Genomic DNA, 12208 nt, shown 5'->3' with positions numbered 1-12208 from the left:
TATCTTTATTTAAAAAGCAGGAATGTAAGCTTAGGAGCCGGACCATTTTTGGTTCAGAACCTGGGTAGCACTTGCTGGTTGGTGGCTAAATGTAGCAACCAATCAGCAAGCGCTACCCAGTGTGCTGAACCAAAAACGCCCCTCTTAAGCTTACATTCCTGCTTTTTTTAAATAAAGATACCAAGAAAATTAAGGGAATTTCATAACAGGAGTAAATCCCTTTAACATGTAACACACAAAAATCTGGATTTGCACAGATATTTGTGTGTTGCACTTTAACACTAATGTATTGAGCGCCGAAAATAGACGAATGCTGCTACCCGCAGCCATATTTGTAAAAGAATATCCAAATAATTAATTCTGCACATACCTAAAGCTATTTTTGTACAAATTAACATTAAATACATTTATGTTAAATTCTGCAATTAATTTGTGCAGAAAATGTTATAATATTAGAAAGTATTACACCCCCCCCCCCCCCCCCCGGCTGCTTTAAAAGGCTTTATGTCCAGTAACATTTTTAGTGAAGAACACTGGAGTAAAATATGAGATACAATATGGGAGAAGGAAAAACAACCCTAGTAAGGAGTAATTAAGAAAAAAAAAACCTCACAAAAATGCAACTATAAAAACATTACAAGGATAAGAACTCCGATAGCAGCAAGATGCAGCAGCAAGCTGAATGAGCGTATGTTCCGCAACAAAAGAGAAGAGAAATAAAAAACAACCTTTATACAAGGACAGTATACAAATAACAATAAGGCCTCTATGTATGCACAGGACACACCGGTATAAAATTGAATGATATAGATATACATATTTATAGCTGTTTTCAAGACCTCACAGGTCTCTTCTTCAGATGTAAACCAGTGAGGTCTTGAAAGCTAATGTAATAAAAAAATTGATTTTGTTGGTCACAATCTACTAAAGGAACATTCTCTGTAGAACCAATACAGCAACAGCTCCCTTTCTGTTCCAATATAATGTTGAGACTACAAACTCAGCATACAAAGTGCTCTAAAAAAAGACAACTTCAAGTTCAGTAACTTAAGTCCCTAGTTTGATATCATATTAGGTCACTGCCTGTCATTGTCAATCAAGTTCATGAATCAGAGCATAATTACCAATCAGCACACTCAGACATCAGCACCAGCAGGCAAGATCAATTTGCCAATCTTTGTTTTAGAAAATACTAATGCAGCCTTATTTTTAAGTCACTTTGTACTGTAAAATGTGTTGCAATAGCAGACCTAAAAGGGACATTTAACACTAAATAAATGCTAGATAGAATGATGCATTCAGGGCCGGAGTGGGAAATCAGACCGGCCCTGGATATTTGTATAGACCGACCCCACCCCGTCCCCTCCAGCTAAGCGCCACCCCCTTCAACCCATCCAACTATGCCCCATGGTTTTATCCCACATATTAAACCTGCATAAATCAAATGCAGGCAACGCAGAAGCCGATCTCCCCACCAATCCCTTACAGCGGTGCTACACCCTGCACTACCCACATAACAACATGGTATTTATATTAAACATACATCAAATTTTAGTGAAACAGTATTGTGTGATGTTACATCACACTATACTGTTTCACTAAAACTACATTACAATTATGCACACAGAATCCCGCTGCCTTAAATAAATAAATATATATGCCATTTAATCACAAAAGTGTTCATTTAGTGGGCCATGGTATTCATGAAACAAGATGTGTTCAGACCTCATTCAGGTTAACTGCGTTTTTATTCCTGACAACACAAAATGATGGAATGACAAAGAGCCGCGGGAGGCTTGAAATAATTGCACTAACGTTAAAGACAGAATGGAAGAGCACATCAAGGAGTATAACGCTATCAAATAGACAGAAAAGAATGCGTCCTATAAGGCAGCATTAGGGATACTGAGTGGGTAGGAGGAACACAGAGGGTCAGAAAACAGGAGATGGGGTAATTAAGTGTTATAGCTAGAGTGGAGGGGTATTTGCTGGCCTATAACGAAAGAGTACTGTAGAGTTTCACAGAGGTGTTAACCTGTGGGAGAATAGTGGTGCCCCACAATTCCTGCACGGGGCTGTTCCCCACCCGATCTCACCTTCGCCTCCACCAGCAGTAACAGTTCTGCCGACATACTCGACCGCAGCGGCGGCCACCATAATAATTCAGGTCCAAACTTGCTAGCCTATCATATTCCTCCCCTTTGCCCGACTGTTCCCGCCCATTGTGGTGCAACCCGCCTGCCCTTCTCTTGACATATTTCTCCATAGGCTATAGTGATAAAGTTTATGGAGAACGTACGCAATGAAAGCTTTAAATAGAGATGGGATTGGCTATTTGTAATGTCAATCAAGCAAAAGTGGCAGGTGGGCGTGTATTATGGGCTACATACAGGACACATACACTTCTGCAGCTGCCCCAGCCCAGCCTCTCCCGGTCCACCAGGATTTTTCCCGGTATCCCGGCGGCCCAATCCGGCCCTGGATGCATTCAAAGAAAAGATTAGTCTGAGAAATAAAGTTTAAAAAAGTTTCATTAGCTGTTTAAATATTGACAAAAGAAGTGTAAAGTTTTAGTGTCTATAAAACAATGGGAGCTGCCATGTTGTAACTTAGGTTACCTTCTCTGCTGTGGCCAATTAGAGACAGTTATAAATATGTCACTAGAGTGTGCAGCCAATGACTGTGTGGAATATAACAATGATCTGTACTTTTATTTCTAACAGGAACTGAAAAGCTCACAATTTCAGAATGGAATTGCAAAAAAGGGAACAAAATAAATAATGAAAGTATATTGTAGAGTATTTTTCATTATACAATGTATCATTTAATATTACCAATGCAAAGTGTTAAATGTATGCCGTATTAAGACACCAAAACACGAATACAATTTAACAGGACACTTTTAGTTTGGCTAAAACAGAAACAGGTTTTCTCAGGCTTTCCAAAGTCATTTTAATGTTTTTTTTCCTTATCAGGCTTTTGGATGTTTGTCATTGTCAACTAATACAGTTGTTGAAGTTGTCACTGTTGGCTTATAGAATGGATACCCAGACAACATCCCAACTCTCCCTGAAGTTCAGGGAGTCTCCCTGATTGCAACAACGGCTCCCTGATGCCAGCAAATGAAATGCAATGTCCCTGAAACTCCAAGTACTATGATCCAATGTGGCCCAAATCAGGAAAAGTGTTTCTTTAAGGAAAGCCTTTAGTTGCTGCGACGTTATAGAACCCTCAAATCAGTAGACAAAAAGCCCCCACTTATTCTAATAAAAACAAAACACAAATACTACCTTATTTACTGCATGTAATTAAACTTTATATTCTAAAATATGTAAGCTTTCAACAAGTGTACGATCAATGGAAAATAGGTTTGTTGTATGTGGTTGTGCAATAAAGCTACTTTTTTAATGTGACTTTAGTGGGAAGCTACTTTAATGATAAGTCTCTATCTTATTCAGGGTTTCAAGGTATCCAATATATAACTGGGGGGGGGAGGGTGGCGGCGCAGTAGCGGGTAAAGCCACCTCCCTGAAATGAGTTTTTGCAGGTTGGGATGTCTGGATACCATGTATCTCCTGCAAGTTTCAGTTTAAATTAAACATTTGATGTTGGTACAAGATATTTTTAATTAACACACATCGGACTTACCAGTGACAATGGATTCAATGTAAAATGAAGTCTGTTTTGGTAAATATTATAGCTATCAACACTGTGTAGTATGCAATGTGTAAAACACTGGTGAATTGGAACTGTAAAGTGTGATGCAGTTATAGCTAGCTACCACTTGGTGGTGCTATAAGATTAGAAAACACTTCCACCCTGCAAATGGATATGAAAACTTTTTCTTTCACGATTCAGATGGAAAATACAATTTTAAACAATTTTCCTGTTATCCAACTTTATTCCCCTGGTATTGGTTTGCATTAAAAGAAATACATTCAACACACCCAGTTTTAAATTAAAAATATATGATATCATCTCAGAGACAATGAGGGGTACTTATCAACGCGTCTACTTTACCTGCCTTCGCCGGTCCAATACGCCCGCCTAAGCTCGCCTACCATCGCTGCCGCGGACCTGAATATGTTCGCCTAAGTTATCAAAAAAGCTGTCAAACAGCCGCGCACCAAGTACGGGGCGATGAGCAGCAGACTGTGAGAGTTATCACTCATCCGATCTTGCTGCTCTTCGGCTTTTTTACAGCTTTATTGCTAGCCTGTCACTAAACACCCACACTAAACTACACTATTCTACCCCCTATACCGGCGCCCCCGGAGCCCCCCGCAACTCAATAAAGTTATTAACCCCTAAACCGCCGCTCCTAGACCCCGCCGCAACTCTTATAAATGTATTAACCCCTAAACCGCCGCTCCTGGACCCCGCCGCCACCTACATTATACCTAGTAACCCCTATCCTGCCCCCCCTATACCGCCAACCTCTATAATAGTTATTAACCCCTATCCTGCTGATCCCGGACCTCGCTGCAACTAAATAGTTTAACCCCTAAACCACCGCTCCCGGACCCCGCCGCAACCTATATTAAACTTATTAATCCCTAATCTGCCCCCCCTACACCGTCGCCACCTATAATAAATTTATTAACTCCTAATCTGCCCCCCCCTACACCGTAGCCACCTATAATAAATTTATTAACCCCTATCCTGCCCCGCACTACACCGCCGCCACTGTAATAAAATTATTAACCCCTAAACCTAAGTTTAACACTAACCCTAACACCCCCCTAACTTAATATAAAAGTTATTAACTATTTAATAGCTACCTAGTTAAAATAAAGAGAAATTTACCTGTAAAATAAATCCTAACCTAAGTTACAATTACACCTAACACTACACTTTAATAAATTATTCCTATTTAAAACTAAATACTTACCTGTAAAATAAACCCTAAGATAGCTACAATGTAATTAATAATTTTTACAGGTAACTTTGTATTTATTTTAGCTAGTCAGAATAGTTATTAAATAGTTATTAACTATTTAATAACTACCTAGCTAAAAGAAATACAAAATTATCTGTAAAATAAATCCTAACCTAAGTTACAATTAAACCTAACACTACACTATCATTAAATTAATTAAATAAATTACCTACAAATAACTACAATTAAATACAATTACATTAACTAAAGTACAAAAAATAAAAAAAGCTGTTACAAAAAATAAAAAAAATAAGTTACAAACATTTAACAAATATTACAACAATTTTAAGCTACTTACACCTAATCTAAGCCCCCTAATAAAATAACAAAGCCCCCCAAAATAAAAAAATTCCCTACCCTATTCTAAATTAAAAAGTTCAAAGCTCTTTTACCTTACCAGCCCTTAAAAGGGCCTTTTGCGGGGCATGCCCCAAAGAATTCTGCTCTTTTGCCTGTAAAAGAAAAATACAACCCCCCAACATTAAAACCCACCACCCACATACCCCTAATCTAACCCAAACCCCCCTTAAAAAAACTAACACTACCCCCCTGAAGATCATCCTACCTGGAGTCGTCTTCACTCAGCCGAGCCACCGATGGAACCGAAGAGGAGATCCGGAGCGGCAGAAGTCATCATCCAAGGGGCGCTGAAGAAATCTTCCATCCGATGAAGTCATCATCCAGGCGGCGCTGAAGAAGTCTTCCATCCGGGCGATGTCATCTTCCAAGCGGCGTCTTCAATCTTCATCCATCCGGAGCGGAGCCATCTTCAGACGAGCCGAGGCGGAGCCATCCTCTTCTTCCCGACGACTACCGACGAATGGATATTCCTTTAAGGGACGTCATCCAAGATGGAGTCCCTTCAATTCCGATTGGCTGATAGGATTCTATCAGCCAATCGAAATTAAGGTAGGAAAAATCTGATTGGCTGATACAATCAGCCAATCAGATTGAGCTCGCATTCTATTGGCTGATCAGAACAGATTTAAGGGGGGTTTGGGTTAGATTAGAGGTATGTGGGTGGTGGGTTTTAATGTTGGGGGGGTTGTATTTTTCTTTTACAGGCAAAAGAGCAGAATTCTTTGGGGCATGCCCCGCAAAAGGCCCTTTTAAGGGCTGGTAAAGTAAAAGAGCTTTGAACTTTTTAATTTAGAATAGGGTAGGGAATTTTTTTATTTTGGGGGGCTTTGTTATTTTATTAGGGGGCTTAGATTAGGTGTAAGTAGCTTAAAATTGTTGTAATATTTGTTAAATGTTTGTAACTTATTTTTTTTATTTTTTGTAACTTAGCTTTTTTTATTTTTTGTACTTTAGTTAGTTTATGTAATTGTATTTAATTGTAGTTATTTGTAGGTAATTTATTTAATTTATTTATTGATAGTGTAGTGTTAGGTTTAATTGTAACTTAGGTTAGGATTTATTTTACAGGTAATTTTGTATTTCTTTTAGCTAGGTAGTTATTAAATAGTTAATAACTATTTAATAACTATTCTAACTAGCTAAAATAAATACAAAGTTACCTGTAAAATAAATATAAATCCTACAATAGCTACAATGTAATTATTAATTACATTGTAGCTATCTTAGGGTTTATTTTACTGGTAAGTATTTAGTTTTAAATAGGAATAATTTATTAAAGTATAGTGTAGTGTTAGGTGTAATTGTAACTTAGGTTAGGATTTATTTTACAGGTAAATTTCTCTTTATTTTAGCTAGGTAGCTATTAAATAGTTAATAACTATTTAATAGCTATTGTACCTAGTTAAAATAAATTGAAAGTTGCCTGTAAAATAAAAATAAATCCTAAGATAGCTACAATATAATTATTATTTATATTGTAGCTATATTAGGGTTTATTTTAAAGGTAAGTATTTAGTTTTAAATAGGATTAATTTAGTTAATAAGAGTTAAATTTATTTAGATGTATTTAATTAATATTTAAGTTAGGGGGGTGTTAGGGTTAGTGTTAGACTTAGGTTTAGGGGTTAATAATTGTATTACAGTGGCGGCGGTATGGGGGGGCAGGATAGGGGTTAATAATTTTATTACAGTGGTGGCGGTGTAGGGGGGGCAGGATAGGGGTTAATAAATTTATTATAGGTGGCGACGGTGTAGGGGGGGCAGATTAGGGGTTAATAAGTTTAAGATAGGTTGCGGTGGGGTCCGGGAGCGGCGGTTTAGGGGTTAAACTATTTATTTAGGTGCGGCGAGGTACGGTATCAACAGGATAGGGGTTAATAACTTAATTCTAGGTGGCGGCGGTATAGGGGGGGCAGGATAGGGGTTACTAGGTATAATGTAGGTGGCGGCGGGGTCCGGGAGAGGCGGTTTAGGGGTTAATACATTTATAAGAGTTGCGGCGGGGTCTAGGAGCGGCGATTTAGGGGTTAGTAACTTTATTAAGTTGCGGGGGGCTCCGGGGACGCCGGTATAGGGGGTTAACATGTTTAATATAGTTGTGGTGGGCTCCGGGAGCGGCGGTTTAGGGGGTAATACATTTAGTTGCGGCGGTGTAGGGGGGGGGGGGCAGATTAGGGGTGTTTAGACTCGGGGTACATGTTAGGGTGTTAGGTTAAGACGTTTCCCATAGGAATCAATGGGATGTCGGGCAGCAGCGAACATGAACTTTCGCTATAGTCAGACTCCCATTGATTCCTATGGGATCCGCCGCCTCCAGGGCAGCGGTTTGAAAACCAGGTACACTGGGCCGGAAAAGTGCCGAGCGTACCTGCTAGTTTTTTGATAACTAGCAAAAGTAGTCAGATTGTGCCGAACTTGTGTGCGGAACATCTGGAGTGACGTAAGAATCGATCTGTGTCGGACTGAGTCCGGCGGATCGAAGCGTACGTCACAAAATTCTACTTTTGCCGGTATCTAGGGCTTGATAACTAAGGCGAATCAGCCTCGCCTCAAATACGCTGCGGAATTCCAGCGTATTTGAGGTAGACGGCTTGATAACTACCCCCCAATGGATCTACATTGGTGGTCAGTTTATTAGTTTTATTAGCAAACCTGATCCTTAATGCAAATATCTAATCACCCTATCGTGACATCAATTCATGCTTAAAAATATGCAGACAAAGTCAAAAGGTTGAGCTGTTGTTCAAAGCAAACATCAGAATGGGGAAAACTGTCTTCTACTGACCATGGAATCGCTGTTGGTGTCAGACAGTAAGCATCAGTTTTGTTAAAGGGACATAAAACACTAAGCAAATGCTAGATAGAATGATGCATTTAAAGAAAAGTCTGAGAATAAAATGTAGATGGATTTTTTAAAGTTTAATTAGTTGTTTAAATATTGAAGAAGAGGATGGCTCCGCGTCGGCTCGTCTGAAGATGGCTCCGCTCCGCTTCGGATGGATGAAGATTGAAGACGCCGCTTGGAAGATGACATCGCCCGGATGGAAGACTTCTTCAGCGCCGCCTGGATGATGACTTCATCGGATGGAAGATTTCTTCAGCGCCCCTTGGATGATGACTTCTGCCGCTCCGGATCTCCTCTTCGGTTCCATCGGTGGCTCGGCTGAGTGAAGACGACTCAAGGTAGGATGATCTTCAGGGGGGTAGTGTTAGGTTTATTTAAGGGGGGTTTGGGTTAGATTAGGGGTATGTGGGTGGTGGGTTTTAATGTTGGGGGGGTTGTATTTTTCTTTTACAGGCAAAAGAGCAGAATTCTTTGGGGCATGCCCCGCAAAAGGCCCTTTTAAGGGCTGGTAAAGTAAAAGAGCTTTGAACTTTTTAATTTAGAATAGGGTAGGGAATTTTTTTATTTTGGGGGCTTTGTTATTTTATTAGTGGGCTTAGATTAGGTGTAAGTAGCTTAAAATTGTTGTAATATTTGTTAAATGTTTGTAACTTATTTTTTTTATTTTTTGTAACTTAGCTTTTTTTATTTTTTGTACTTTAGTTATTTTATGTAATTGTATTTAATTGTAGTTATTTGTAGGTAATTTATTTAATTTATTTATTGATAGTGTAGTGTTAGGTTTAATTGTAACTTAGGTTAGGATTTATTTTACAGGTAATTTTGTATTTCTTTTAGCTAGGTAGTTATTAAATAGTTAATAACTATTTAATAACTATTCTAACTAGCTAAAATAAATACAAAGTTACCTGTAAAATAAATATAAATCCTACAATAGCTACAATGTAATTATTAATTACATTGTAGCTATCTTAGGGTTTATTTTACAGGTAAGTATTTAGTTTTAAATAGGAATAATTTATTAAAGTATAGTGTAGTGTTAGGTGTAATTGTAACTTAGGTTAGGATTTATTTTACAGGTAAATTTCTCTTTATTTTAGCTATTTTTAGGAGCGGCGGTTTAGGGGGTAATACATTTATTTAGTTGCGGCGGTGTAGGGGGGGCAGATTAGGGGTGTTTAGACTCGGGGTACATGTTAGGGTGTTAGGTGAAGACGTTTCCCATAGGAATCGATGGGATGTCGGGCAGCAGCGAACATGAACTTTCGCTATAGTCAGACTCCCATTGATTCCTATGGGATCCGCCGCCTCCAGGGCAGCGGTTTGAAAACCAGGTACACTGGGCTGGAAAAGTGCCGAGCGTACCTGCTAGTTTTTTGATAACTAGCAAAAGTAGTCAGATTGTGCCGAACTTGTGTGCGGAACATCTGGAGTGACGTAAGAATCGATCTGTGTCGGACTGAGTCCGGCGGATCGAAGCGTACGTCACAAAATTCTACTTTTGCCGGTATCTAGGGCTTGATAACTAAGGCGAATCAGCCTCGCCTCAAATACGCTGCGGAATTCCAGCGTATTTGAGGTAGACGGCTTGATAACTACCCCCCAATGGATCTACATTGGTGGTCAGTTTATTAGTTTTATTAGCAAACCTGATCCTTAATGCAAATATCTAATCACCCTATCGTGACATCAATTCATGCTTAAAAATATGCAGACAAAGTCAAAAGGTTGAGCTGTTGTTCAAAGCAAACATCAGAATGGGGAAAAATGTCTTCTACTGACCATGGAATCGCTGTTGGTGTCAGACAGTAAGCATCAGTTTTGTTAAAGGGACATAAAACACTAAGCAAATGCTAGATAGAATGATGCATTTGAAGAAAAGTCTGAGAATAAAATGTAGATGGATTTTTTAAAGTTTAATTAGTTGTTTAAATATTGAAAAAATAAGTTTAAAGTTTTAGTGTCTATAAAACAATGGGAGTTGCCATGTTGTAACTTAGGTTACTTTCTCTGCTGTGGCCAATTAGGTACAGTTATAAATAGGTCACTAGAGTGTGCAGCCAATGGCTGTGTGGAATATAACAGTGTTCTGTACTTCCATTTCTAATAGGAACTGAAAAGCTCACAATTTCAAAATGGAATTACAGGAAAAACAAAATTTATGCTTACCTGATACATTTATTTATTTCTTGACACGGTGAGTCCACGGATCATCATCAAATACTGTTGGGAATATCACTCCTAGCCAGCAGGAGGAGGCAAAGAGCACCACAGCAAAGCTGTTAAGTATCACTTCCCTTCCCACAACCCCCAGTCATTCGACCGAAGGAAAAGAAGAGAAAGGAAATAACACGAGGTGCCTGAGGTTTATATGACATAGAAAAATTGTCTGAAAAAAAGGCGGGCCGTGGATTTACCGTGTCAAGAAAGAAATACATTTATCAGGTAAGCATAAATTTACTTTTCTTTCTAATGACACGGTGAGTCCACGGATCATCATCAATTACTGTTGGGAATCAATACCCAAGCTAGAGGACACAGATGATAAGGGAGGGACAAGACAGGTAACCTAAACAGAAGGCACCACTACTTGAAGAACCTTTCTCCCAAAAGTATCAAACTTATATAATTTAGAAAAAGTATGCAAAGATGACCAAGTTGCAACCTTGCAAATCTGTTCCACTGAAGCTTCACTCTTGAAAGCCCAGGAAGAAGAGACAGCCCTCGTGGAATGAGCTGTGATTTTCTCATGAGCTTGCTGTCCAGCAGTTTCATAGGCCAAACGGATAACACTCTTCAGCCAAACAGAAAGCGAAGTAGTCATAGCTTTCTGACCCTTGCACTTCCCAGAAAAACAAACAAATAAGGCAGAGGACTGATGAAAGTCCTTAGTCACCTGCAAAAAGAATAACAGCGCACAAACAACATCTAGGTTATGCAACAAGCATTCCTTATGAGAAGAAGGGTTAGGACACAAAGAAAGAACAACTATTTCCTGATTAATATTCTTGAACAAAACAACTTTAGGCAAGAAACAAAATTTCCAAGATAACAACTTAATATCTAAGGAATGCATAGGCTCAAACGGAGCCTGCTGTAAAACCTTAAGAACAACATTAAGACTCCAGGGAATAGTAACCTCTAATCTGCAATTCCTAAATTTGCCGTCACCTACCTACATTTATTAACCCCTAATCTGCCGCCCCCAATGTCGCCGCCACTATATTAAAGTTATTAACCCCTAAATCTAAGTCTAACCCTAACCCCCCTAACTTAAATATAATTTAAATAAATATAAATAAAATAACTATCATTAACTAAATTATTCCTATTTAAAACTAAATACTTACTTATAAAATAAAACCTAAGCTAGCTAGAATATAACTAATAGTTACATTGTAGCTAGCTTAGGATTTATTTTTATTTTACAGGCTTTGTATTTATTTTAACTAGGCAGAATAGTTATTAAATAGTTATTAACTATTTAATAACTACCTAGCTAAAATAAAAACAAAAGGACCACTTCTGCTCGGTTGGATGAAGACGTCTCCCGGTAGGTCGATCTTCAGGGGGTTAGTGTTAGGTTTTTTTAAGGGGGGATTGGGTGGGTTTTAGAGTAGGGTTGGTTATGTGGGTGGTGGGTTTTAATGTTGGGGGGGGTTTGTAATTTTTTTTACAGGTAAAAGAGCTGATTCCTTTGGGGCAATGCCCCGCAAAAGGCCTTTTAAGGTCTATTTGTAATTTAGTGTAGTTTAGGTTGTTGTTTTTTTATTTTGGGGGGGCTTTTTATTTTGTTAGGGGGATTAGATTAGGTGTAATTAGTTTAAAAATCTTGTAATTTTTTTATTATTTTCTGTAATTTAGTGTTGTTGTTTTTTGGTACTTTAGATCATTTTATTTAATTTAGGGAATTAATTTAATTATAGTGGTAGTGTTAGATGTAATTGTAACTTAGGTTAGGTTTTATTTTACAGGTACTTTTGTCTTTATTTTAGCTAGGTAGTTATTAAATAGTTAATAACTATTTAATAACTATTCTACCTAGTTAAAATAAATACAAACTT

At 38.3% G+C, this 12208-nt stretch overlaps 1 protein-coding gene across 3 annotated transcripts in view; it reads right to left on the bottom strand.

The window, feature by feature from the left end:
- ALKBH8 (alkB homolog 8, tRNA methyltransferase) overlaps positions 1 to 12208 on the bottom strand; it is a 532982-nt gene that overhangs the window by 199194 nt on the left and 321580 nt on the right. The window lies entirely within an intron of this gene.

Source organism: Bombina bombina, chromosome 3 (genome assembly GCF_027579735.1).
Source record: "Bombina bombina isolate aBomBom1 chromosome 3, aBomBom1.pri, whole genome shotgun sequence".
In the NCBI taxonomy this organism is placed as follows: Eukaryota; Metazoa; Chordata; class Amphibia; order Anura; family Bombinatoridae; genus Bombina; species Bombina bombina.
Note: the sequence above shows the minus strand (reverse complement) of the source record. Positions and strands in the feature narration are given on the sequence as shown.